Source organism: Melanerpes formicivorus, unplaced genomic scaffold (genome assembly GCF_026170545.1).
Source record: "Melanerpes formicivorus ecotype bairdi unplaced genomic scaffold, bMelFor1.0.p_v2 SCAF_223, whole genome shotgun sequence".
Classification (NCBI taxonomy): domain Eukaryota; kingdom Metazoa; phylum Chordata; class Aves; order Piciformes; family Picidae; genus Melanerpes; species Melanerpes formicivorus.
Window position 1 is genome coordinate 277,360 of NW_027142575.1, and position 27,549 is coordinate 304,908.

General features: G+C 43.0%; 1 long non-coding RNA gene across 2 annotated transcripts; it reads left to right on the forward strand.

The window, feature by feature from the left end:
• Window positions 1-2,902: 2,902 nt before the first annotated feature.
• On the forward strand, window positions 2,903-13,821 carry LOC137458100 (uncharacterized). 2 transcript variants are annotated; one of them, XR_010991569.1, is made up of 7 exons: window positions 2,903-3,193; window positions 3,321-3,668; window positions 6,717-6,794; window positions 7,045-7,115; window positions 11,397-11,510; window positions 13,280-13,395; window positions 13,693-13,821. It is a non-coding gene; the product is annotated as an uncharacterized lncRNA (long non-coding RNA). The 2 variants fall into 2 exon arrangements; XR_010991570.1 differs by lacking the exons at window positions 6,717-6,794; window positions 7,045-7,115; window positions 11,397-11,510; window positions 13,280-13,395; window positions 13,693-13,821 and adding an exon at window positions 5,916-5,990.
• The last annotated feature ends 13,728 nt before the right edge of the window (window positions 13,822-27,549 follow it).

The window sequence follows — 27,549 nt, forward strand, 5'->3', positions numbered from 1 at the left end:
TCTCAAATGTAATATGAACTCTCTCTCTTTTGACAGCTGTGATATGTGAACAAGCATTAGTAAATTGTTTTATTGAGGTTATGTCATAAATGCAGTTTCATTAGGGATTTGTGTGTTGTTCTAGAAAATAGTTCCTGTGGTAATATTCTATGTTGTAGATAACCTAAGGAAGAATGCTGCAGTACAACTTCTTCTTAACCCCTAGCTCCACACACGTGAGTGAGAGTTGTCCGACTCATCTCCCTGGACAAACTGTGCATCTAGAATGTGTTCTAACATTAACTTGGGAGACTTTGAAATGCTTTCTGTAGAAATGATAGGTTCTACTTGGGTGGACCTTGGCATGTTTCTTAGCCCCTTAACTTCAGCAGATGCAATTCCAGCTGTAACAAATTACAGGCTTCAAGTCAATATCAGAAAAAGATGGAAGGCTAAAACTAGCATAAGCTAAGTAGTTAGAGTGCCAGTCAGGGTAGGGTAGCCTTCTGATGAGAGCGGAGGGAGGGGAAGAGTGAGAGCTCCTTCTGCATCTAGTTAGTTCCACTTGTGAGATCTGCAGCCAGTGACAGGCATCTCTGGTCAGCACTTCTTCCATTGTCTGGAGAAAAGTTACACCTAGTGTCTTCTAGGATGCAGAGTTTAATGTTTATCATTTTATGCTATATAAACATTTATCATGGCATGTTTCATAGAGTATTTAAAGCTAGTTCCAACCGTAGCAGAGAGGTTAACACTACATTGTTACAGAGGAAACTTGCAAACTGGCTTGTGTTTCCTCATTGAAAGTTTTGAATCTCATGTTCACTTTAAAACTCCTGCCCTTGTGATTTCAGTCCACTAATCACCACGAAACTGATTTCATAACCAAATCATTAGCTTATTGATAACCCTGAGTCTATGACATATTTATAGAGACATTCAGCTCTAAATGCACATTTGTGGAACCCCCCAGTGTATTTCAGAAGCCCAGTAACTCCCTTTGCTGTATGCATCAGCACCCAGTGACTGTCTGTCTGTGGCCTTCAGAAGGAGCTTTCAGAATAAGTGTAAAGCTCAAAGTCTCTCTGAGATGCTGTAGACTTGTGAATTAAATTAACTCTGCAGGCACTCTCTCCCAGGCTCACAGAGGAGGCCTAAAGCTCTAAATGGTTACATCTCCATTTGCAAGTGATTAGCAGTGCTTCCGCTGTGGCGTGTGCCTCAGGCGCCGGGCCGGGCCCCGGGCACGTAGGAAGTGTTGCTCGGGCTGGGAGACCGTGGCGGAGACTGGTAGCCTCGGGGGGCTCCTCGGGGACAGCCGCCCCGTGGGGCACAGCCGCCCCGTGGGGCACAGCGGCTCGGGCCGCCCTTGCCCGGTCTCCGCCGCGCACAGAGCTCCGGGCTGTACATGACGCTGGCGGCGGCGGCGGGCGCGGCCTAGGCGGGGGCTGTAGCGGGGAGCCCCCCGCGGCAGGCCGCTCTTCCCCACCCGTCCCTTGCTCTGGCTGAGGCGAGACCGTGCTGCTGCCGCACGCGCCTCAGCGTGGCTGCCAGAGGCGATGGCGCTCTCGTCGTGCTGCCCACAGGGTGCTGGGAGCGTGGGCTCGTAGCCCTGCGTGTGGCGAGAGGGAAGGGGCTGGTCGTGTGGGACAGACAGACTTTGACCCCCTGAGGCATGAGAAGTGTAGCTGTGGAGTGTGGTGGCGTGTCGCAAACTCAGGTTTTACGTTTTGGCAGTGACAAAAAGGCTGCGAAGTAAGACAGGACCCTTAAAAGCAAGGCTTGCCACCAGTTCCCAGTGTGGGTAGCAACAGGGGTGTAAACTCTGAAACAATATTTGTGTCAACGACTGTAGGCAGACAAACCTTACTTCATACCAGAGGATGTAAGAGGTGGACGAGGATTGTTATCTTAGATGAAACTTTCATAACTGCCCTAGGTCCTATTAGCTCAAACTGTGGTTGCTTTCTTTGCGTTCTGTCTGTTCATACAAAAATCTCAACTTTTCTCTTACTGACTCAGTAGCCTGAATATTTGGTAACACTCTTCACGTGGTAGTGCAACTGAAAGAGAAATCCTGCAGACAAAGTTCAGCTGAGGTTTCAGTCCATGGACTGCAATGTAGAGTGAGTGTTGTAACAGTAAATATGTGAATGATGCTGTGAGGAGAGTAAACTTGTTTCATTTATGTGTTCTTGTGGTTTTGCTCTACCATAGTATTGTGTATAGAAAACAACTATTGAGATTTGCATATTGGTGTTTTGTGTTCTTACTGTTTGTTAGAAACACTTAAAAGGGAATGAACTTGTGGCATTCAGAATCAGCAACCAGCTAAACTGTCTTCCAGTAAGAAAAATCCTTTCCTGTGGAGATGCCTTTATTTGCACATATTTGATGTCATTAGCTGCCTAAATTTAACATGGAAAACTTTTAATTTATCTTTTTTAATCTCTGCAGCAACTATCAAGCTTTCTTAATAGTCTGTGGTTTTCTATTGCATTAGTCAAAACCCGATACAGTCACACTCAAACTTCATACAAACCCCTATTAGCTGCTTTTCCTTGAGTTTTTTAGAGCAATACCCTCAGCAGAAAGTTAAGATCTTCTTCACAGATCAGTGAACCATAACTAGCAGTCTGCTTTTGCAAAAGTGTGAGCAGGAATTTGAAGCTCATTTTAAAATGTCACCCCAGCTGTGTGTTCACTACCTGATATTTTTCTGCTTTTGTAGCTCTTAAACTTCAGTTTTGTAGGCAAGCTCTTGAGAATACTTTCTCTGTTTGTTTCAGCACTGCTGTGTTTTCTCTTTGTGCTTAATGTTTTTCTCATTTCATTCATCAACATTTCATATACCTGTTCAGTGCATGGTAAAAGGAATGACCAAGCCCTGCTTCTTCTCACTTCAAGATATTTTCTGCCCCCCCCCCCCCGCCTTTTTTCCTTTTCTTTTGCAGAATTGTTAGTACCTGTGACATGGTACAGCAAACTCAACTGTGCATGCCCAAGGCACAGTTTCATAGGGCAATCGCTTCTGTGCTGAAGCATTAAATTACTCTGAAGCTACTCTTGCTGGTACTGGATCTGCACATGGTCACTATTCATGCAGCGAGTGAATTAGTAAACAAGAAGCCTGGTGGAAGTAATTCCTAACCACAGGAAAGCAGGAATCTGTGGCAGAACTGCCCTCTGTTGAAAATTGTGGAAAGGTGTCTGGGTAAGTGATGGTGAAAAACTAGTGATGGTTTAACCATTCTTGAATTGTACTCATTTTGGTACACATGGTGGTTTAAGTCTTGGTCAGCCATGGTTCAAGAACTTCTTTTTCTTGTTCATCCTTGCAGCACTTTTATTCAGTGCACTTTTATCAAGACATGGGGCCAATGAAATATAAGTCAAGCATGTCCTCAGTGTCCTGTGGTCTGCAGTATCACCATTCCTTGATAAAGTGGAGTCCAAAAATGAATGTACACATAGTGCAGACTTACTGCTCCTCAGCACCTAAGAGGCCTGAAGCCAAGTCTGCAGTAGAAGTGACCACAGCTCTTTTTCATCATCTGACAGAAGCTGGGACTGTTCTGGGAAAAAACTCCCTTCAGAAAATGTCTGCAACATGCAAGAGCTGGTGGGACAGATACGAAGAGTTTCTTGGAATCAATGAAGTTCGAGAGGCTCAGAGAAAAGTGACAGAGGTAAACAGAGAGGGACCTGGGGGTACTGACTGACAGCCGCCTGAATATGAGCCAGCAGTGTGCCCAGGTGGCCAAGAGGGCCAATGGCATCCTGGCCTGCATTAGGAATAGTGTGGCCAGCAGGAGCAGGGAAGTCATTCTGCCCCTGTACTCTGCTTTGGTTAGGCCACATCTTGAGTCCTGTGTCCAGTTCTGGGCTCCTCAATTTAAGAAGGACATCGAAACACTTGAACGTGTCCAGAGAAGGGCAACAAGGCTGGGGAGAGGCCTTGAACACAAGCCCTACAAGGAGAGGCTGAGGGAGCTGGGATTGTTTAGCCTGGAGAAGAGGAGGCTCAGGGGTGACCTCATTGCTCTCTACAACTACCTGAAAGGTGATTGTAGCCAGGAAGGGGTTGGTCTCTTCTCCCACGCAACCAGCACCAGAACAAGGGGACACAGTCTCAAGCTGCGCCAGGGGAGGTTTAGGCTGGAGGTGAGGAGGAAGTTCTTCACCGAGCGAGTCGTTCGTCATTGGAACGGGTTGCCCAGGGAGGTGGTGGAGTCACTGTCCCTGGAGGTGTTCAAGAGGGGATTGGACGTGGCACTTGGTGCCATGGTCTAGTCATGGGGTCTGTGTTGATAGGTTGGACTTGATGATCCTCGAGGTCATTTCCAACCTTAGTTATACTGTGATAGAAGCAGAGCATCAGTAGACCAGAAAAGCTAATGCTGAGGCCCCTACATCTGTGTTGTAGGTGGTTGGAGCTTGTATTTCAGACTGGATTTCATTTCTTTCCTCAAACAAAATGTCCCTGTACATCTTGCTCAAAGCTATCTTGAAGGTCGACCACAGTGCCTTCATTAGGTGCTACTTGTGTTTTGTGCAGAGATCAAGCAGAAGATGCAGGTAGTTTTCTCTGAAATGTGTCTAGTGTGTAAGTGCTAAAATAGGTTTGTGAGTAATCTGGTGTGCAGAAAACACAGAAAATGGGTAAAGGATATCACAATCCTACTCTTGTGCCAAACCAAAGTGCTGAGGTAGATGTGAGAAGTGACATTTCTGTTCTGGCACAGTGAAGCTTTACTCTGTGTGAGCAGAACTGCTCTGTGCTCTGAAAAATGCAGTTCTGCTGCAAATCATCTAGAGGTGGTATAGAAACTAGGAAACCTATCAGAACCATGCTTTCACAGTCCAACACTTTAAAACAATGCTCAGAAAACTGTACTGAGAGAAAGCATTACCCAGCAGGAATCCCCTCTTGGGGAAGAAGGTGTGGGAGAAAATCCAGTGATACATTATGTATCTTAAGGCATTACTGGAGTAAGTGCAGGCCTTAGTGACTAGGGGCATATCCAAGTGCTGGATTAAATCACAATGTACAAAAGAGCACAGGGTGTTAAAAATGAGTTGTGCTTAATGAGGATGAATTACTTTTATCAGTAATGAAAAGACAATGCCAACGGCAAACACTGCAGTTCTCAGCCAAGTGTGGTTCCTAGCTGAAGCTTAGACAATACTGGTGGCTGCCAAAACTTATTTTGACCAAAATAACACTCACCAAAACATCAAATGCTGTCAGCATTTAATGATTGGACTGAAACAGCAATACCTTAGATAGATGACAACTGGTACTTGTGCAAGCTATTTTAGAGGAGACAATTGCTGCTGGAAACTGCAGTCAAAAGTCATAGTGATTTTGTTTGTTAATGCTTGCTTGCTTGTTGACCCCCTCCAGGTTGTCAGTTCTACCACAGCCAAGCAATAGCACTATTATTAAGTGAAAAAATTAACAAAATCAGTAATTCCCTGATAGTTGGCAACACATTTTCTGTAAGCCTTTGAGCAGGATGTGCTGTGATAGGCTTATAATGAATATAGAACTGTGGCAGATTTTCATAGAATTGGATCTCAGCTCTCCATTTTCCATCTTGGTTCCTTTCTTTCTGGTCTCAAAATGATAGACTGCCTCTCTCCATCTATAAATTCTGTACTGAAAAGTATTACAGCACACCCTAATAGCTTGAGCAAACATCAGAAAGCTGCCTTTGACTCTTGGCAGTTTGGTTTGATGTTGCTGGGCTCTTTGTAGCCTATACACTAGAAATCACTTCTGCTGTGTTCCTACTCTACCCCAAAGTAGCCCTTTACTGTCCTGATGCAGCTCCAGGTTAGTAGCCTTTATGGAGAGTGCTAATGTAGTGCCAGGAGTGCCCTGAAACTGCAAAACTCTCTCTTCATCTTTTAATTCTGACTTTGTGTTTCAGGTGATTTTTGGTGAAAAGGGATAAAAAATACATACTGAATGAAAAGAGGAAGCAAAGGAATGAGGCAAACAAAGGTTAGGAGGAAAACCCTAATTCCAGGAAGTTCTCCTTCAAATAGGAGCAGATGGGGGACCCCTCTGGCCCGGCAGGTACATGCCAGGCTGTGCATACTGAGAGCAAGTCCATGCTCCAAAATCCACCTCCAGCCATGAACGGTCTTGATACTGGTCTGGCTAATCCAGTCATTCATTAGGAGGGATGTGTTTCCTGAAGGAGGCTTGAAAGAAAAGCTAGGAAGAGAAGAAGGTGGTGGACCCACTGGCTGCAGCATAGTTGGGAGAATCTCTGTATGTGGTGATTAGTGGCCTGAGGAGAAACATCAGCCCTTTGGTCATTTTACTTGTGTCTCACTCAGGGGAGCTTCAGGTGGAAAAGTTTCAACAGGAAACTGCAAATGGACAGCTCTCATTTTGCACTGAGAAAAGTTCTAATCCGCAAAGCTGCAAACAAACTCACTACCTCTGAAGATTAAAACTTGTGTTCTTGCCAGGGTTTGCCCTCATCTGTCAAATGACTAGGCTAAAGTAAACTTGAAATAGATTTTCATGGATTTTTCATCTTCACTGGAATCCCAAGACTGCCCTGTTCAAAGCCTTTCGTAAACCCTTTGGTCAGTTTCTCTCGACAAAGCAGTCCTTAAGCAATGCTGTAGATCAGCCTCTTGTTTGACGGTTTCAGTTTTTTCATCTGGACATCTTCTCTTAGAAATAATGCACTCTTTGTCCTATTATCCTTTTTCAGGCTGTGGGGAGAGGGGGAGGAGGCATCAGCTCAATCCCCATCGTGGCAGGTGGAGCACAGGAAGCCAAAGATGCACAGGTTTGTCTGGGGTTTTGTCTCCACGGTTTTCTTTCAGTCTTACTGTCCCGTGTTAAGAAAAGAGGTATGGCAAGAACCCAGCACTGCTCCATCAGAACTGGCTGCTAGAAATCATGTTGCCTTTTCTCTAAGGTGCACATCCTTTATCAACTTCCTTCCCAAGTGCAATGAGGATTTAACTCTAATCTGACTGACATGACCAAGTGCCTCTGCTACTACCCACCACATCATTTGTGTTTGGCTTTTCTAGGCCGAGAAAAAGTCAATGAGATGATTCTATAGATGAGCCAAGTGAAAAAGTACACTTCACCACTGAAGCAGGTAAGCCCATTTTTCTTGCTGGTACTGGGAGCAAAAGCAAACTTGTTTATAGAGGTGTGTGCAGTTATTTCCTTCATGAGAATAGCAGAAACTTTTGCTTTGTCTTACTTGTCTGTCCTTTCCCACGATGGTGTGGTTCTCTGTACAGATGCATTTTGATTTCTAACTGACTGTTAGAGAGGAATTTGAGGATTCCTCAGAAGTACAAATTCAGCACTAAAGCAATCTGTGTCTCTTGTAGTGGGCTGTACGGCAGGGTGGCATGTCCAGTGTCACTGGTAGTCCCTCAGGTGTTCTTCACCACATTAAACACAATGTCAGTACAAGGAATGTGTCAAATGGTGTTCGGCAGAACCATGTATTCAGTTCCTGTAGACTAATACAATGCTTTTATGTCTAGTGAATAGTGTCAATCAGCTCAGCTGAGGATCCAGCCCCAATATACTTGTAGATGAACCTGACAAATCCTGTACAATTACATTGAACCTCCACTTTCTTCTTTTCTTCCTTGTTTCATCTGTAGGGCAGGTAGCTTCTTGTCTGTACTGTAGTGCTAGTCTTACATCTATTTGAGGCTGCCATGCTCCAGTCTCTGATCCCAAGGGCTGGTTTAAGAGTTCAGTTCTACTGGAGGCAGTCGTGTTCCTGAAACTCAAATTCCTGAACCTTGTGGTAGCCAGGAATCAACCTCATCATATTTTCCTGCAATTTCCATGTGCAGATATGTTATAATTTGTTTGCAGTTGTGAGGCCCTCCCAGTGGTATGTTTGTCTGCAGCCAGCTTTGTATCCTAAACTGCTTCTGGTGCTGTCGTAGAGAGCTAAGAGGGATGTGTCTTGGAGACACAACAGCTTGTGGGCTTCCCAGCTCTTCATGAGAGTTTACTAAAGCTGACATCCTGAAGAGGATAAAAAGCCTCCCTGTTGCAACAAGCTGGTGGAAATATTTGGTAGGCTTTTAGAAGCAGGCATATGGGTACTCTTCCTCTCAGAAGCCAAAGGCACAGTGGTTTTGATGTTAATAGGCATTAATAATAAGGGAGGAAGAGAGTGTCTGGGGTGAGGAGAATCTGCTGAAGAGATCTGTGAGGAAGCCTTTCTCCTGAGCTTGGTTTCAGTTTGCTGTTGGCTGAAGAGGTTCAGACCCATCAGTCCATAGGCAGTTTTCTTTGTTACCACCCACTGCCTGGCTGTGACTATGCCCACCCTGCCCCACTCTCGGGGCCCTTTCCCCTGTATGAATGTTTTGGTCTGTGAAGGAGGGAGCAGCCTTCCCTCCTTGCCCTGGCCACTCTTTTTAAGGAAGTGACATGCAATAGTAGATTACAACTGTGTTCTATAGAAAAAAAGCTGGAAGGTGAAGAGGTTAATACCCCTTGATAGGTGCAGCTGGAAATGTATCCCTACCAAATACTGCTTATCAAGCCAAATCTGGTAGTCTGATAAATCATTAAGAATCCCTTTGATAAAACCATCATCGCTGACCCAACCACATAGCTCCAAAGAGACAGAAAAGTTTCTACCAAACTTGAATGTATCAAGGAACAGGACCCAATCCTCTTACACTGAAAGACAACTCTTGACTTGTTTTGGTGCAGTTAGATTACTGATATGTTTTTTTGGGTGCAGCCAATCAGAACTAAATGCAGTTATGGCATCTCTGGGTGAAGACAGAAGAAGAAACCATCTCGTGAAGTTTCCCTGTCTAAAGCAGACAGGAAGGGAGGAAGTGTGGGCTCCCAAACAGATTTCACACAACACCTTTTCTCTGTCAGTAAAGTGAAATATAACTGCCATGCTAAAAGGTTTTGCAGCAGCAATTTGCTTTGAACTGCAAGCATAAGACAAATGTGCTATACAAGCCTCGGTTCTGCAGCTGTGAAGGTGGTGAAAAGGAGAATGTTCTCCGGTCCAGAACCAAAAGATATTTAGCAAGATCTTGTTTCAAAGCTCCCAAAACATTCTGGCACAAGTGGAGATACTCTGCATTCTGTCTTGTATAACACACTGCCCACTCACTTTCTAGTTACACAAGAACCACCTTCTTGAGCACCACATTTTCTGATGCCATTGGGACTGCTTTTGTGTATCTCAACTTTGATAAAAGAGTTGAATGTTGCTAGACATTTCCTTCTAGGAAGAACTGCATTTCTTCCAGGGTGGTTTTTTCCTTCTTTCCTTCTTTCCAAATATGCCTTTCATTTATTGAATCCCACTGCATGTTCTGCAGATAAATGTTTTTGCAATATTGCATGATCAAAGTCAAGGGGAATATGGTCTTTGCCCTCAGTGGAGGAAGTCTTGGACCACAAAATAGGAACTGTCACTGATACCCCAACTTGGAAATAACATATGATTCCAAACTGAGAATCAAGAGTCCAAAGAAAATGCTTCTCATTTACAAAGTAATAAAAAGTTGAAGGATGTAGAAGTGTTTGAAATGCTGCATGAGAAGGAATTATTTTGTAAGAGTACTTCTGGTTTCTATTATCCAGAGAATCTCAAGGGAATAGCTTTGTATTAATAATATCTCATCTGTTATGTATATTGCAATATGCCTAGCACAATTGCTAAAGTAATTAGGTGCTGCTAATTCTTTCTCTTTTTCTTCCTTTTTCTGAGGAGGTAAAGAGATGAGGAGAGGAGTTTAGAGCAAAGTATGCATTGCACTACAGGCTTCCCACAGATTAGCAGCATCAGCCATTATGTTTCTCATTTTTTTCCCCACTTCTGCCTAAAACAATTCTGTGCTTTTCTTAAGCTCTTCTTCTAGACTGTCTCCATTGTAATGCTGACTGGCTGCACAGTATCATAGCATCATTGCATTCTTTATTTCTGATTATTTAATATTTCACTGCAATTCCATTCATCAGCTTACTTTAATATAGTCCTATTTTAAAGGTGCAAAATAAGGAAGCTGGGGAGTGAAGAAATAGCTGAATATTGAATTTTTGTTTGGAAAGCTCTGAATTGATCTCGAGATAAAGAATCCTGACTTATCCTGACTATAAAACACTGATCAAGTTTTGATATGCCCTTTCCTGACAGATACTGCATAAAGCTTGGTCATTAACAATTATCTTAAACCTTTTGTAAGTGTTTGAAAAGTTGCTGGGAAAGATGCAGAGGATTTAGAATTAAATCTCTAAGATTTCAGCTGGTTTAGATGTTTTCCCCCCCTGTGCCTCCCTACGAGATTCTCTCTGTTAAGTCACACTAAAGCAATCGTATACTACTTAACAGAGGTGCTATTTTCTACTTCATGTGTCTGCCTAGGAATTCTGCAAGAGGCATTTGAGAGCCCTGCCTTCCACCAAACACATAAAGAGGCGTAGCAGAGAAAGCTTTACAGATTTATTCCATTCTCTATGCATTGCCTTTCTGGGAGGGAGGGAGAGAGGGAACTGGTGTCAGGTCATGTTGCAGAGCAGAGTCTGCAAGGACACAGAAAAACCTTTTGCTAACCCTCAAAGATTTTGAATAGCTCCATACAGCAGTGCTCATTATCATGAGTATTTTTCAGGCATCACATAGGGATAGAAAGTTAAAGAAACATGCCACAATATCCACTTTCTCTTTGTCTCGGCCCTTACACCACCATTTCCAGATCTAGGGAAGAAGAGCAGGGAGAAGGAGGCAGGTCACAGGCATCCTCAAGATGGTACTTATACAGAATTAACCATGTTGGAAAAGATCTTAGAGATCATCAAGTCCAACCTATCAGCCAACACCATCTAATCAACTAACCCATGGCACTAACTGCCTCATCCAGTCTCTTTTTAAGCACCTCCAGTGATGGTGACTGCACCACCTCCCTGGGCAGCCCATTCCAATGGCCAATCTCTCTTTCTGTGAAGAACTTCTTCCTAACATCCAGCCTAAACCTCCCCTGGCACAGCTTGAGATTGTGTCCTCTTGTTCTGTTGGTGGTTGCCTGGGAGAAGAGACCAACCCCCACCTGTCTACAACCTCCCTTCAGGTAGTTGTAGAGAGCAAGAAGGTCTCCCCTGAGCCTCTTCTAGGCTAAGAGTGCACATCCTAGGACCAGCTGTGGACTTCCTGTATCATGATGGTAATCCCATTGGGAAGAGGTGTCACTTTCCACCTGTGATGGACAGCTCTGTTCCCATGCTTAGAAAGTTATTGGCAGATTCCCACAGCACCAGCAGCCAAATGACAGCTGGGCAGGAATGATCAAAAGCAGTCAGAAACAAAAATCAAGATACTTTGTTGTCACTTGCTGCCAGGTAGGTGGTGTTAACCTCATATCACACTTTCTAGTGCTTGACCCATGTACAGGATCTGCATGAACAGCAGTCTCTTCAGGCAACTGGATCAAGCCATATCACTGGATCAGACCTTGTGTGCCACAAGGAGCAAAACAGCTGAGGAAGTGTAAGTGCAGCACCAAAACTACATTTCTAACAGAAAGGTTCTGTGTTATTTTCCCATGGGCAAACAGCAAGGCACATGGTGTCAATACAGATTCATTTTAGCTTGCTTGGAGGGGGAAAAAGGAAGATAAAGAGACTGTAAGGGGATATAGTGTCTCATTGAGAAAGTTGTGTATATCATGCTTTGAAGGATCCTCCATTTTCAGTTGTCATGGAGTTCAGCTTTGCTCCCTCCAATTTCAAACAAACTGAAACTTAACAGTTGGTGAGCTGAGTGTGTGATGCACTGGGGGTTGCTTTTCCACATGCAGCTGCAGCAGCTTTATGGATTTCACTGTTGGGCCTGGCCCTCTGAATAACAGGCATAATTGAGGGGCTGCTTTGCTGAAATTCTATGCTCTGAATCGAGATTGTTTTCATTTGGGGCAAAAATTCAACTCCTGACAATATTAGGCTGAGCAACATAAGGCCTAAGTACTAATCTGAGGTTTCTTAGTCAGTTCTTGACTTCTCAGACCTTCACTGTTTTGCCATCTGCTAGAATTGAAAATTGCCTTCTGCAACCAAAGGGAAAAATCTAATTGCTCAGCAAGCCATATGGGGTTATTAAGATCCTTACACCCTGGTATGCCATAATGCCTGGGCCAAAAGGACCCCAGGGCACGTAAATATTGTGTGATTCATTTTATAGCTTCAGACTTCAACCTAGGAATTATTTTGCTGGCTATCTTATGATGAAAAGTGGTGGTCAAGTAGGTTACTGCAGATGTTGCTTGGTGAGGCCAATCCATGGCACGTTTGTTCAGAGCTGTGACAGATGGGAAGTGGTTTTAATAGTATTTGATTGCAAAGGGGAAATGTTTTGTATTGGTCTGACAAATGATCAGAACCCAGCCAGTGTCCTCAATTGTGCCAGGGATGCTAAAGGCAGCCTCAAATGTTGATATTAGGAAGCCAGAGAATACAATTACTCCTGTTCAGAACGCCCCAGACTTGGCTTCTCATCCACGATCTAAAGTTGATGATCTCAATTGTACTCCCTTTTCTTTCTTAAGGATGGAACAGCTATTCCTCTAAAGATGCCTGCTCTTTAAAATGAGCTGCTGGCCTTGTCCTCTGTTTTCTCTCTTTCTCTAGTTGTGACGTCTTGGAAAGATTCCTTTCTAGCAAACCCCACTTCCATAGATTTGATACAGCTGTGGGTGAGAATATGAAAGCTGATTTTTGGCTGATAAAGTTTCAGAAATGAATGCAGGAGCTGTGAAATTTACATGAAATTAAAGAAAGAATAGTTCAGTAAATGCAAATAAATGCAGAAATGGATATTTTAATTAGGATTCATGATTCATGCCAAAGGATTACCAGCAAACCATTAAAATGTGGTGATGGCATAAAAACTCAATGAGAATAAAAATTCCATAGGCACTAGCTAACTGCTGCCAGTGAGCTAATTTCAGTAGGGGAGGTCAGCACAATGTCTTTGTTCTTTTTGAACAATGACTATTTCAAGGTTTGTCTTTCTTAATTACGCCTCAGAAAGTTGTTTTTCTTGTAACTGGTGTGCTGTTGTATCAGTTCTTGCATCTTACAACGTGACAACCATGGTCAGTAGATGTATTCCCATTCTGCAAGTCATGGAATGAATTGTATTGAAAATTGACATTACTGATTGCCATTTTGCTTTGTGCTAGGAAGGAGGAGTGAAGATTTTCTTTTTCTCTACATCAGTTTTCCAGTGATTTCAGTCTAACTCCATTTATTTCTCTGTAGGTCATTGTTCCTGTTTGAAGACAGTTGAATCCAAAGCATGTCTGAATAAGCTTTCGTTTCTGTAGCCCTGGAGTCAACACATCTTCCTATTTTGAAAGTGAGATCATGTAAAGGAGGTAAAGAAAAGTATTTCCTGTTCTGGTTATATTTATACTGTCCAAACAGCTTCCTTATTTTAGTGTTCTTGGAAATCCCAGTTAGAAAGAGAGTGATCATTACCATCTCTCTGACAGTTGAGAGTACAGTCAAACTTGACATAGTTCTTTTTTGTTTCTTACATTAACAGGTTCTTTGAGAAGCCCTGAACAAATGTGGTTGGGTTAGGGTTTGGATGAGATGTGCAGGTTTGTTGGTGGTGGTGATTTATTTTTTTATAGAAGCATCTCATAGTCTTCCCTACTTTGTTTGCTTAGGCTCAGCTAACAGAATCCTCAAGCTGAAAGGAGGGTGTGCCTACTGGATGTGCTCTGGGAGAGCAGATGCTGTTCTCTAACCACTCATGGGCATTCAGACCCCCAACCCAGATGGTGCTTGGAACTCATCTGAAGGATGGACACCCCCCCCCCCCCCCGCCGTGCACTCAAGGTAGGCATAGCTCTGCAAACAAGGGGTGTGGGAAAACAAGGGAAAGGGGTGTGGATGAATGGGGACAGGAGCTGAAGAGCTTGTCATTCAGTCAGACTTCTCATGACTTTGCATGTAGGTGAATGAACCTGCTGCCATGATGGCATCACATTTCTTTACCCACATGTTATTCTTCACCACTGCCTGCTGTGCATTAGGCAGAGGCGTGTGCCGCCTCCTTTTGTTGTAACTCCTCTTTTGTAGTTCTATTTGAGATGATGGTATGAAAAACTTCTTACCCTGTGCTAATTGCAATGTCCATCCTAATGCATCTCATACAAGGGACAAAAGTTAACGGAGCCCTCAGTTCATGAAGTGTTGCTGGCAGGACATGCATGCCCTTAACAAACTATCGTTATGCCTGAGTGGTAATTAAAGGCAGCACAAACCCAGCAAAATCCTAACTCATCTGAAACTAATGGGAATTTCATCTCCACCATGCCCAAGGTTTGTGTCTGGCTTCTTTATGCATTGCTGGTGGTGCTGGTCTGTGATGTGTATCTGAAGTGAGCCCATGAGGAATTATATAATGAAACTAATTTGAAGCCATCCCTGACCTAATCTGGCTTGAAAAAGATCAAGAGCTTCTAATATCATTACTGTTGTATAAGGCTGAGCATGTTTATATTTGTCTGGCTTCAATCTGAAGGGTGCTCTGAACTATGTCTGTGGCTTACCTGCACATCCTTACCTACTGAGTTATGCAAGCAGTAAATGCATAGGTGGCTATTGTAACTCAATGTTAGACTGATCCTTCCTGCACAAGATTTTTCATAGTTTTTGTTTAATTTTTGTTATCTCAGTCTCAGAAGGGTATCTAATCAATATTTATTCTTACCTGTGTGCATGAGTCAGAGCATCACTAGGCCTCTTCATTTTTAAGCAGCACATGGCGAGCTTTGTCTCAATAAAACTGGCAATGCTGGAAATATCATCTGCAGATGTCTCCAAGGGATTGTCTACAGAAGCACCATTACTGCAAAGCTGTCCAAGAAACAAAAATCTGATTTACTACTGTTATATTACACCTTTTGTTAGATAGAAATGTGTTTTGTAACTGATAAATGGAGAAAACTGACTTCTAAGTAAAATATTCCCTGCCTTTAACTAGCACCACAGATGCATGTGATCATGAGATAAAGTGCAGTGTCATCTCCCCAGAAGGGGTAGCCAAGAGAGCAGAGAATAAGCTAAAATGTAAAAACCACTGTTAGGAATGGAACTCTTTTTCCCCATTTTCAAAGGTAAAGGCTCAACTTCAGGCTCCCCAAATCTGTGGCTGGCTGAGACCATGGTTGAAGGAGGAGTCTCAGACAGCTATTTACTTATTTTAGTGAGCCAGTGGTGAATTCTGCTGCAGGCTCTGCTGCCCTTGTCCCACAGGTAGGACAGCAGAGAGTGACACAAGACAAGGAAACCAGAAACTCTTCTCCTCATTTAATGGGACTTGTCCTTCCAGAAAACTGGTAGAGGAAATCAAAAGGATAAGATCACCAAGCTTTCCCATTTCCTTGAGCTGTATAGAATTTAACATAGAGAAACATCATGTTTTCTATCTAAAAAAATATACTTTCTTCCTGATAGATAAATTGCCTGCTGATCTTCACAGCCAGTGACTTTCTCATTAAATAACATTCTCTCTCCTAATGTGCATCATTGGAATTAGATAACCCACAACTCCTTGAAGTTTTGGAGAGTCCTTGGTATTGACAGAGCTCCAGTACTGGGCAGGACCACCTTCAATCCTCAAATCTTTTGATTCATCTGCAGGCAACCTGATCTTGTGCTACCAAAGTGTAGTGAAAAAGAGCTTCCAGTTCTTAGGAAAACTCAACTGTAAGCAATTAGATACAGCTGTAAACAAATAGATTAAGTCTAAGAGCCTTGTCTTTAAGGAGAATAACCATATACTGCTACTAATGACAATGCAAAGGATATTTCTTTTTTCCTAGGGGCTTTTGTTAGAACTGGAGGCCATCATGCAGGTTGTATAGATGCATCCTTTTGTGGACTGCTGAGTTATCCCAGTCAAAGAGTTAGCATGTATAGAAATGCAATGTAAGGAATTAAACATATAGGACCTTATAAATATGCTGCTGAAACCCCAGTTGTATAAATGCTTGTGATACAGTACTCTGTCAAAGGTCACAGAACAAGTCTGTGACACTGTGAACTCAGCATAGATCTTGTTGCAGTACTAGGGCTTAAATTTTGGCAGTAGCAAGCAAGGAAATTTTATGAGTAAAGACCTCCTAGGCAGTAGCTAATATAAAAGGGAAGGAAAGATGCTTCCCAAACCCTTCCTGGCTTTGGGAAAAGACCAGTGGAAATGCTGATCCTTAAGGTAGCTCCTGGTTAGTATGTGTGTAAGCTGGAAGAATCAAATCTGAGCTCTGGTGATCTGTATGTTGTCACTGTTTTCACTGAAAACAAGGTTCAGGTGTGAGAAACTGGCCATGGTGAGGGTTTGCTAATCACTGGCAGAGGTTTGGTGTGCATTAAATTCAGGAATATGGTTTGCCTCGAAGAAGATGCTCAAGAGGTATCTCTCTACATGTGTGGACATAGATAGCAAATTTCTCTTGGGCAAAATAAGTAAATTTGGTCAGATAGTGTGTGGCAATGAGATTCTTTGGCAAGTTCCCTAAGATCACACATGCTATTCTCTGCCTGGCTGAAGGGGTTAAAGAGTTAGTTTGACTAGAGCACCTGCTGGCCTTGCTGGAGATGATTGCTTTGTTTCTTCCTTTATTATTTGTTGTGGTGTTTGTCAGCAGAGTGATACTGAATCCTACCTCTCTGGTTTGAAGACAACTAGTCAACAGTCCTAACCAAGCCATCCAAGTAATCAGCCTCATAGTGTCACTGCATTGCACATCAGGTACCTGACAAGTTGCATACTAACTGCATCCCAGAAAATGTCTGCTAAGGAAGGCTACTACTGAAAATAACTTTCAAACTTGGTAGCAAGCCTCACACAGGGCTGAAAGCAAACTGCTCTTTGTATTGTAATCCAGTCCTTATAGCTATTAGGCACTGTCAAAAATACTGCAGGAGAGCAGTGCAACAAAGAGCCATTTAATGGTGGGTTTGTCTTGGTGAAGAGGGAAAAAAAGTCAGTATGGAGCATAAAAGAAGATTTTCTCTCGATCTGATTTCATGCAGCATAACTTTCCAGCTTCTATTCAAAGTCATACTGACATCCTGGTAGGCAGTTTCAGTCAGCAGTGCAGGAACTGTATATAAACCCCCTGTCTGTATTGCTCATGAGATTTGTGTCAATAACTTGCTAGAAAACATTGAAGATACATAATTCCCTGCTAAATATGAAGGCAGATGTCAGGTAAGAATTAAATTTTACTAGGCTTCCTGCAGTGTGTTCTGCAGTGGCTAAGTCAAATAATCTGTACATAGGATATTTTTGGCATGTTAGCTTCTCTCTGCAGTGTTAGCACTGGGTTCTGTAATAGGAATGTGTATGCAGGGCATATTTGCTATCTTGGGCATATTATTGGTTATACAGTACTGACTGAGAGCCAGATATCCCTCAGATATGCTAACTTACAAGAAATGATCCTTATTTCTATTCTGAAAGCCAGTGCTTGCCAGAACACATTGAATCTGGGGAGTATTGACTTGTTACCAGATGAACTTACCAGGCTGCATGCCCTTAGCGTGGGGTGGGATTGAGCTTGCTCTCCCCACATTTCTCAGTGAGTTTATCTTCAAATCTGTCTATGTCTAGGCTGAAATTCCTTCTTTGCCTACAATGAGCCTTTTTGCAGGAACCATAGGTATGTGGAAAGGATTTGGTTCCTGGTAGGGCAGAAGATTAGAGAGGTTCAAACCCAAGTTTTATGCTCCCTGGAGGCTGGCAGGTTTTACATCTCTATCACTGTTCTGGCCTTTTTGGGAGATTGAGCTCTCTGCAAAAGAGGGACCTCGACCGACTGGACAGATGGGCAGAGTCCAATGGGATGGCATTCAACAAGTCCAAGTGCCGAGTGCTGCACTTTGGCTACGGCAATCCCATGCAGAGCTATAGGCTGGGGTCGGAGTGGCTGGAGAGCTCCCAAACAGAGAGGGACCTGGGTGTGCTGATCGACAGCCACCTGAATATGAGCCAACAGTGTGCCCACGTGGCCAGGAGGGCCAATAGCATCCTGGCCTGCATTAGGAATAGTGTGGCCAGCAGGAGCAGGGAGGTCATTGTGCCCCTGTACTCTGCTTTGGTTAGGCCGCACCTTGAGTACTGTGTCCAGTTCTGGGCCCCTCAGTTTAAGGAGGACATCGAAACACTTGAGCGTGTCCAGAGAAGGGCAACAAGGCTGGTGAGAGGCCTTGAACACAAGCCCTATGAGGAGAGGCTGAGGGAGCTGGGATTGTTTAGCCTGGAGAAGAGGAGGCTCAGGGGTGACCTCATTGCCCTCTCCAACTACCTGAAGGGTGGTTGTAGCCAGGAAGGGGTTGGCCTCTTCTCCCAGGCAACCAGCACCAGAACAAGGGGACACAGTCTCAAGCTGCGCCAGGGGAGGTTCAGACTCGAGGTGAGGAGGAAGTTCTTCACCGAGCGAGTCATTCGGCATTGGAACGGGTTGCCCAGGGAGGTGGTTGAGTCATCGACCCTGGAGGCGTTCAAGGGGAGATTGGACGTGTCACTTGGTGCCATGGTTAGTCGTGGGGTCTGTGTTGATAGGTTGGACTTGATGATCCTCGAGGTCCTTTCCAACCTAAGTGATACTGTGATATTGTGATTACAAGTGGCCCACCAAATTCAGAGGAGATAGCATTTTAGTTTGTGCTGATTTCTAGGTGGATGCTGCTTTATAAAAACAAACTTGACGTGACTCTTTCCCTCCCACAGAAGCTAACGATGTTTCCTGCAGCACTCCTAAACCTAAGTCATTCCTGTTTATTGGCCCAACTTCAGCTAAAGGCTTTACCTCCCTCCAGTGCAAACTTAGGGGTCTTTCTCCTTGTAAATAATTTGCTTAGAAAACATTAAATGGGGAACAAAGGTTTTCGGAAAGTATCAGCTGTCTGACTTCAGCTACATCTGTGTGCTGCACTAGAAATCTGTGCCTCTCATTACCAACCCTGTTTTATGGAGTGTCCCCATTATCAGTACTGCCAGGGTGACAGGAGTTGTCACAGCAGCCAAAAAAAAAAACCCCAGCCAGCCAGCCCCAAAGCTTTCTAATGAAACATCTATTGTGGAATCAATATACTGCAATAGTTTGCCAGGAACTCTATATTCTGGACAGTGTGCTGAAATCTCCTTCATAGATTGCCTTTGTAATACAAAATTTGTCAGTCCTCCACTCTTGAGTCCCTCCAAAATCAAAGCAAACTGAGACTGGTGTAAATATTCCATGTGATAACCAAACAATCAGACAAAAGCCCAAACTGATACCAGTACCTCCTCCTCATAGGATTGTAGTTTGAAATGCCTATTGCACTTGGAAGCAGGAGCCTCAGTATGTTGATAGTGTTTGCAGGAGGAGCTGGCCAAAATGAATGGGTTTTTGGAGGCAACTGTCAGCTGGTGTGATGTGACTATATTGTAGGAAGATTTTGAGAGCTGTCATGATTGCTTGGGAAAAGCAATATAATTTCAAGCCAACTAATATAATCCTTTTGATGCCAAGAGATTGGCTACTGCTAAGTCCAAATATGAGCTATCTCACCAGCACTTTTATTAAGGCAAACTGTGGGAAAGGTTCACTCCCATTTTGATGGACAGGATTATTAGGGAAAAGCAATAATTTGCTGAAGCCTTATTTACATGCCATTTCTATAGATGGCATTAAAGTTAGCTGCAAGGCCAGCTCTCCCCTCTCTTCCCACCTCAGGATGGTGTGGAGGTGACAAACTCTACCAAGAATCCTCTCAACACTATTGTCAGCATTAGAAACACAGCCTGTATCTATGCCTCAGGAATAAACAGAAGTAGAGCTCTTCCCTAAAGTAACCTAACCAGAATTCATTCTCCCCTACTTGTTATTGTTTGGTTCACCTCTGTAAAGCTTTTCAGCATTTATATTCATTTTACACTGTCAAAAGCTGAATAGGAGTAAGATAACAAATGGTTCTGGTAGCAGCTGTCACCACCTACTGTCTGTGTATGCCTGTGTGAATCTCTAAATGGAAATAAAGTACTTTAATAACACATTTTCTCTAAACTGTCCTCATTGATAAAGTTACTTTCAAATCAGTCCATGAACAGTTTCCAGTTTGGTGCCCACTTCAGCCTGCTTCTCCCTCTCTTTCCTCTGCAGTCTATGTTGGTATGCAGCAGCATGACTTAAAGACATTTCAGATAGAAAATACTTTAGCAGCACACCTTCTCTGACCACCACTTGCCTGCATTAGCTCCCTTTTTTCATGGTTGTTATCAAGTTCAATCACTTTGGTGCTAGGCTTTCATAATTGCCTGTTATTTGCATATCTGAAAAACATGATCTAAAGAACACAACCTGAATATGTGGATGGATCTAGAACAGACATCTTTTGCTTAGAGTAGAGCCAAGCAGTGTATGATATTTACAACGGGTAAGGCAGCACTAACTTTAGTTACTGTTCACATCCAGTGCTATGCACACACTTTTCTGGATCAGAGTGTCTAACCCAAAGCGGTGCAATATCAGACTAAAGGTTTGATTTCCTTACATCTGAAAAAAATATCTGTAAACATTTTACACTAGAAACCATGGCTTTGAGTTTCCTGATCTTTGAGCTTGCAAAAAGCTGTGGGCAAAACAGCCAGGGTTCCAATCTCAGCAGCTTAAGTTTTCTGCTTTTCTCTGCACCATCTCAAATTTGCCTATATCTGAGCAGAGAGAAATTGGAAATGATCCAAAGAAAAGCAACAAAAAGAATAGAGAGGTTTAGAAAACATGACCCAGGAGAAAATCCTGAGAGGATTGAATTCATTTAATTTAGAGGAGACTGAAAAGAGGCAAGCTAAGAGGTTGCAAGTACAGAGAGCACAGGGTGGTTAGTGGCTCTTCGTGTCAAATAAGGATACCAAAACAAATGTATGGGCTATTTTGCAGCATAGAAGATGTGGAAAAACTTTGTGTCAGCTTGCTAATATAGGTGAGAAGTCCTACTTCCTGCAGATTTTTAGTCATGGAGTACAGAAGTGTCTTTCAGGGATATTCTGGTCTTTGCTTCTGCTGAGGAGCCCCAGCTCTACAATTCTGTGATTTCCCAAGCACTCTGCCCACAAACCCGAAAAGGAGTTATTTAATATCTATTTATTCTTTCACTAGGATGCCTGTTAGCTAGCTTTTCCATTTCCTGTTAGGAGACAAGTACTCTTTTCCTTTCAGATGACAAGTGTTTTTGTCCCCATCAAGCCTCGTTCCTGAATGTAGGGGGAGAAACAAAGCCGAAAGAGAATGGCACTTTCTAATCTTACTCACTCAGTGCTAGAATATTTATTGCTTTAACATAAAATCCCTTCAATATTGTAGAGGGAAAAAGGAGTAGGAAGAGGTTATCTCCTTGTCAGCTGCAAAGCTCTAGTGCTTTGCAAATGTTTTTGAATTAAGTTTGGCATTACAGCCCTGAAACCAAGTATAGCTGGACCCTTTTTCAGGATGTCAAGTGCATAGCTGAAGTGATTGAGGTCAGAGTAGACAGGGAGAGCCCAGAGAGCCTAGCTTGCAAGTCCTCTATTCTAATCACAGGCCATATTCCTCTGAAGTGGCAAGTGTCTCTCTTTTTGAAACTTGATTTGAGCAGCAGATGCTGGCTTTTAAAATCTTTGCAGCAAGCATCTTTTTAGCATCCTGTATCACGGAACAAGTCAATCCCTCATCTGCACAGCAAATGTTAGTGTTGGGGTTAGTTGTGGGGATACAGGGCATCTGTCAAGGTCTGTAAGACAGCTATACTCTTGGAGACACTGTTTTCAAAATGCCCTAATGCTACCTCTTTGAAAGCAGCCTTTGTCTGTAGAATTTAACTATTTAACAGATTTAACATTACTAGAAAGAGAGAGCCTGATGCCATTATTCAATTTCATTCTGCACTCAAGCAAACAGTTTATCAGAGTCAGTGCCCAGCAATTGTAATCCAATTTTTTGTTATCTTACGTTGTTTAAATGAAGAGGGAGAAAGATACTGTAGATCCATCTGATAAAATGTTTAAATAAGTGGTGCTTGTTTGTGCTTATGCTGGTTTTACAGCAGCATTATGGAAACACGACAGGGGAACTAAAATCTGATTACGTCTAAGTCCTTGCCCATTGTGTGATTATGATGAACCATGATTTCTACTGGCACATGATGAATTACATGGCCATAATACAAGGGATTTCCAATATAATGAACTGAGATTAGCAGCACTAGAGAAATCTGGGAATAATGATACAAGTTTGAACAATCAGTTTTACTGTAAATGCTGCTAGCTCTGGCTTCCAGGAAACAGGAGGCTGGTGGATAGAACTGTGACCTACCTGCTGGGGTTTCCTACACCTCCTTTTTCTTCTCTGCTCCTGTGAAATTAATTGCAACCTTGCCAAAGTGCTAGGAACTCCCTCTTTTACTCTTTTCTTGCAGTATACTGATAAAACTCAAGGCTTTCTAAAATGTCAGAGGTCTTTAGGTAACTCTTTTGGGGGGGTGCTCAGCCTGAATCTGGAAAGGCCTCTGCTTGTGAAAACATAGAAATATCTGCTTATTGAAGAAAAGGTCTGTTTAAGACAGCTCAAGTTTGAGCACTTAAAGGCAGGAAGTAATGAAAATCACAGATTAGTTTCAAAGATCATAGCCAAGGTCATGTTATTTCTGTAGTATCTGAGGCAGGCAAGAATTCTTTCCTTCCACAAAAACACAGCTTTTGGACTCTCAGCTCCTGGAGAGAAAGACATCTGTGTCCAGGAGGCGGTTACCCGCTACTGAACCTGTGCTTTCTCACCCAGAAATGAAAGGGTTTCTACACAAATCCAGTGGCTGTCTTTTGACTTTAGAGAAAAGAAGGGAAACAGAGTGCATGTTGGAAATGCTGTGGGGCAAAAAAAAAGGAGACTGAACCGGAGCTTTTGTTTAATCAAAGGATTAAACACTTTGTCCAGTAGTGCATGGACAGCTGGGGTAGAGTGAGAACCTCCCCTGATAGTTGAGATATCATTTGTCTCTGGTAGAGCTGGGATTAAATGAACAAACAAACCAGAGTTGTGGGATTTTTTTTGTTTGGTTGGGTTTGGGGGGAAGTTTTGCTTTTCTGTTTGTGGGGGTTTTGTTAGTTTGTTTTCACTGTCTGGGACTTAAATTCCCCCCATACATAAATGGGGTGAAGATCTGGAGAAAACTACAGAATCACCTGGGATTCTTTTTTCTCTTTTTTTGTTCAGTCTGGTACCCCCTTCCTGCTGTGATTTATTTATGGTTCTCAATGTTCAGATTTTGTGTGAAATGACATCTCCTGAAACCATCCCCATCCCAGGTTTGTGCTTCTTGCTCCCTTTGGTATTATTATATCTAGTCAGTACAACGACAGCCTTGCATTTACTTTGCCATGGTGATTGTACTTTGTTCATCTCATACCTTCAGAGCTGTTGAAAGGTGCTCCATGGCTCCTGCATAGTTTCTGTGTCCGTAGCAAGCACGGGCTTGGTCGATGGCTAACTTAAAGTGTCTGCTAATGCGGGGCAAAGTGCGGCCATGCGGTGCCGGTGTAGGACCGGCTTTGCCAGAATCACAACATGCTGATTGTGTGCTGGTAGACAGCCTAGCCTCAGCGAACTCGAGGGAAATGTCCTCCTCATCGGTGTAGACCAACCTCTTTTCGATGCACCTTAGCTTATGAGACAGCTGTGCTGAGTTGGAATCACTTTTCTCAGCTGGTTTTTCATTGTTTTCCAATGTCTCTTTACAACTTGCTTTGACTACATCGTTGCTCTGATTTGATCTCTTTCTCTGTGCCTTGTTTTCTGCTGCGTCACCTCTAGAGCTAAGTAAGGGAGTATGAGATGGAGGTGTTGGGTAGGATCCCTTGACAGTCGCTGAGGTTTCTTCTTTTTTCTTAGTTGGTGTTTCATTGTTTTCTGATTTCCGTTTACGACTTGCTTTGTCCACATCACCACTGTGATTTGTCCTCTTTTTCTCTGCCATTTTTAAGCTTTCCTTATTTTCTGCTGCACCCCTGGGGTGGCGTATGGAAGTATGAGAGACAGGTGGTGGAAAGAACTCTATGACACTCTCCACCAATTTTTTCTTGGTTGGTGTTTCATTGTTTTCTAATTTCTGTTTATGACTTGCTTTGTCCACATCACCACTGTGATTTGTCCTCTTTTTCTCTCCCATTTTTAAGCTTTCCTTATTTTCTGCTGCACCCCTGGGGCGGCGTATGGATGTATGAGGGAAAGGTGGTGGAAAGAATTCTTGGACAGTCTCTAAAGCTTTTTCTCTTTTCTTAGTTAGTGTTTCATTGTTTTCCAATTTCTGTTTATGACTTGCTTTGTCCACATCACCACTGTGATTTGTCCTCTTTTTCTCTGCCATTTTTAAGCTTTCCTTACTTTTTGCTGCACCCCTGGGGTGGCGTATGGAAGCATGAGAGACAGGTGGTGGAAAGAACTCTATGACACTCTCCACCAATTTTTTCTTAGTTGGTGTTTCATTGTTTTCTGATTTCCATTTATGACTTGCTTTGTGCACATCATTACTCTGATTTGTCCTCTTTTTCTCTGCCATTTTTAAGCTTTCCTTATTTTCTGCTGTTCCACCCCCGGGGTGGAGTGTGGGAGTATGAGAGACAGGTGGTGGAAAGAACTCTTGGACAGTCTCTAATGTTTTTTGTCTTTTCTTAGTTGGTGTTGCATTGTTTTCTGATTTCCATTTATCACTTGCTTTGTGCACATCATTACTCTCATTTGTCCTCTTTTTCTCTGCCATTTTTAAGCTTTCCTTATTTTCTGCTTTTCCACCCCGGGGGTGGAGTGTGGGAGTATGAGAGGCAGGTGGTGGAAAGAACTCTTGGACAGTCTCTAATGTTTTTTGTCTTTTCTTAGTTGGTGTTTCATTGTTTTCCAATTTCCGTTTACGACTTGCTTTCTCCACATCACCACTGTGATTTGACCTCTTTTTCTCTGCCATTTTTAAGCTTTCCTTACTTTTTGCTGCACCCCTGGGGTGGCGTATGGAAGCATGAGAGACAGGTGGTGGAAAGAACTCTATGACACTCTCCACCATTTTTTTCTTAGGTGGTGTTTCATTGTTTTCTGATTTCCGTTTCCGACTTGCTTTGTGCACATCATTACTCTCATTTGTCCTCTTTTTCTCTGCCATTTTTAAGCTTTCCTTATTTTCTGCCGCTCCACCCCCGGGGTGGAGTGTGGGAGTCTGAGAGAGAGGTGTTGGAATGAACTCTTTGACAGTCTCCAACAGTTTTTCTTTTTTCTTAGTTGGTGTTTCAGTGTTTTCTGATTTTGTTTTAGGATGTGTTTTGACTACATCGTTACTCTGATTTGTTCTCTTTTTCTCTGCCATTTGTCTACTCTCCTTAGGTACTGGTGCTCCACCCCCAAGGGGGAATGTGATATTATGAGACAGAGGTGTTGGGATGGACTCATTATCGCTCTCTGCTGTAGTGTTTTCTTTTTCCTTATCTGTTTTCACATAGTTTTGTAATTTCCATGTAAGACTTATTAAGAGTGCATCCTCATCACTTTCACTGGGGCTCATTTTCTCTCCTACCTCCTTATTTTCTGCTGCTCCAATCTGTGGGTGCAGTATGGAAGTATGAGGCAGATGTGTTGGGATAGACTCATTGCCCGTCTCTGATGCTGTGTTTTCTCTATTCTCAAGTGTTTTTTCATCTATGTATACTATACCACCTCTGAGTTTATATTTCCTTATTGCTGCCATCACTTGAAGAAAGAAAGTGCCCTAGGAGAAAACAGAAAATTAAGAATACTTCTACTGTGCAATGCCCAGAATAAGCATGCAGATTGTGGACACAGTGCTGAGAGAAAGCTCTTCAATAGTTAGTAATTATCAGACTTGCTGTAATTACTCTTTCCTGTGTAAATGTTAAGGCCCCTTAAATATTTTTGGTAGCTCTTGGTAATGGCTGTTTGTTTGTGTTAAGCAGTGCCAGTGTACCAGTCTCTTACACCTGCAACAAGAGAGGAAAAAGCTGGCTTTTAATAGAAAAAGAAAAACCCAACCCCACCTCTGTGACTCTTTGACTTGCATTGTGTGTTGCTGCAGGGTGTAGAAAAAACATTATGGCCTGATTTTTGAGAGCTGGTAAGCACAGGAACTGCCATCAGATGCAGGGGTGTGTGTATTAAAAAAACAGGCAGATTTTTATTACAGAGTAGCAAGAGCTGCAAGTGGAGTCCCAGCTTCAGCTGGGAATTTGGGTTCAAAGCCATTTCTTCCTAAACTGTCTGCAAAGTATACTGAAGTGCTGCTACTCAGAAGCAAGCCACCCCTCCCCTAGTAATGAACAGCCTAGTTTTCGGTTTGGGGAACCTGTAGCAGATCCAGACTGGCATAACAAGGTGCAGAATTAGGTCCACAAACCTCTTCTCAACATCAGTTCCAGTACAATAGGGAAGGTGACATGACCTGCATTTTAAACTCCTCACTGTGCTGAGAGTCAAAGCAAATGTTGACTTTCATCTGCCTCTGCTGACTCCAGAGTGAAAAGGTGGAAGGCACAGGTAATTCTCAGTGTTTCCATCACTTCTAAAAAGTTTAATTGTAAGGAGTTTAATGATGGTCATCTTTCAGAATGGTTTGTTAAGCATAAGTGCTCGGCCTTTAACCTTGTGGTATTGTTCAGTAGACCTCCATTTGGCACCAGTTTAATGTCCTTGGCTACAGGTACAGACTGTACAAAGGAAAGATACATGAGGAATGCATTTCTGTTCAGCCAGAAACAGGTTTGAAACGATAAGCAACTTGTTGAGTTTTATTGAGGAGCCTACAGTATGTGTTACTGTGCTGGTAAAAGCTGCCAGAAGGTGTCCTAGATGCTGATGGAATGTTTCTTGCAGTGAACCTGTACTGGTTACAGCAAGGGACATTAGGCAGTAGGCAGAAATGTATACAAAGGGGTAAAGGGAGGAGGCAAAGGCATTTCAGGCCACATCACTACTGAATTTTAGTGTAAATCTTTCAAATCTTTGTCATGCTTTGTCCCCTTACCTGGCTAAGCCAGGGCTGTCTCCAGCTCTGACTCAGGGAACTTGTTGATTTTGATGTTTGTTCACAATCCTCAGGCTGAAAACTTTTCTCCACAGGCAGTTCTGCTACAGTAACTTATTCCTCCTTCTACAACTGTAAAAGAAGGAGCAAGAGGTGAGGGGATAATTATGTGATTGAAGGGAATTTCAGCAGAATTTTTGCAGCAATGTGCTGAGCAATCAAAACTCCTACTGAGTTCAATGAGGATGGAAAACCACTGGCCCTTCCCAGATAGTGCTCAGCACTTGTCAGAATAGAGCTCAAAGGAATCCTGTTGATAGCAAACTCTTTTGAATGGCAGCACTAAAGCAGCTGGGAAAGGCTAATGTCCTTGCACCTGGCAACAATTTTACCTGTTTGTAAGACATTCAATCCCCTGTTAAAACAAACCATAGCATAGCCTAAAGATTGGAAGCTGCATTTTTCAGTGCTGGCTTCAG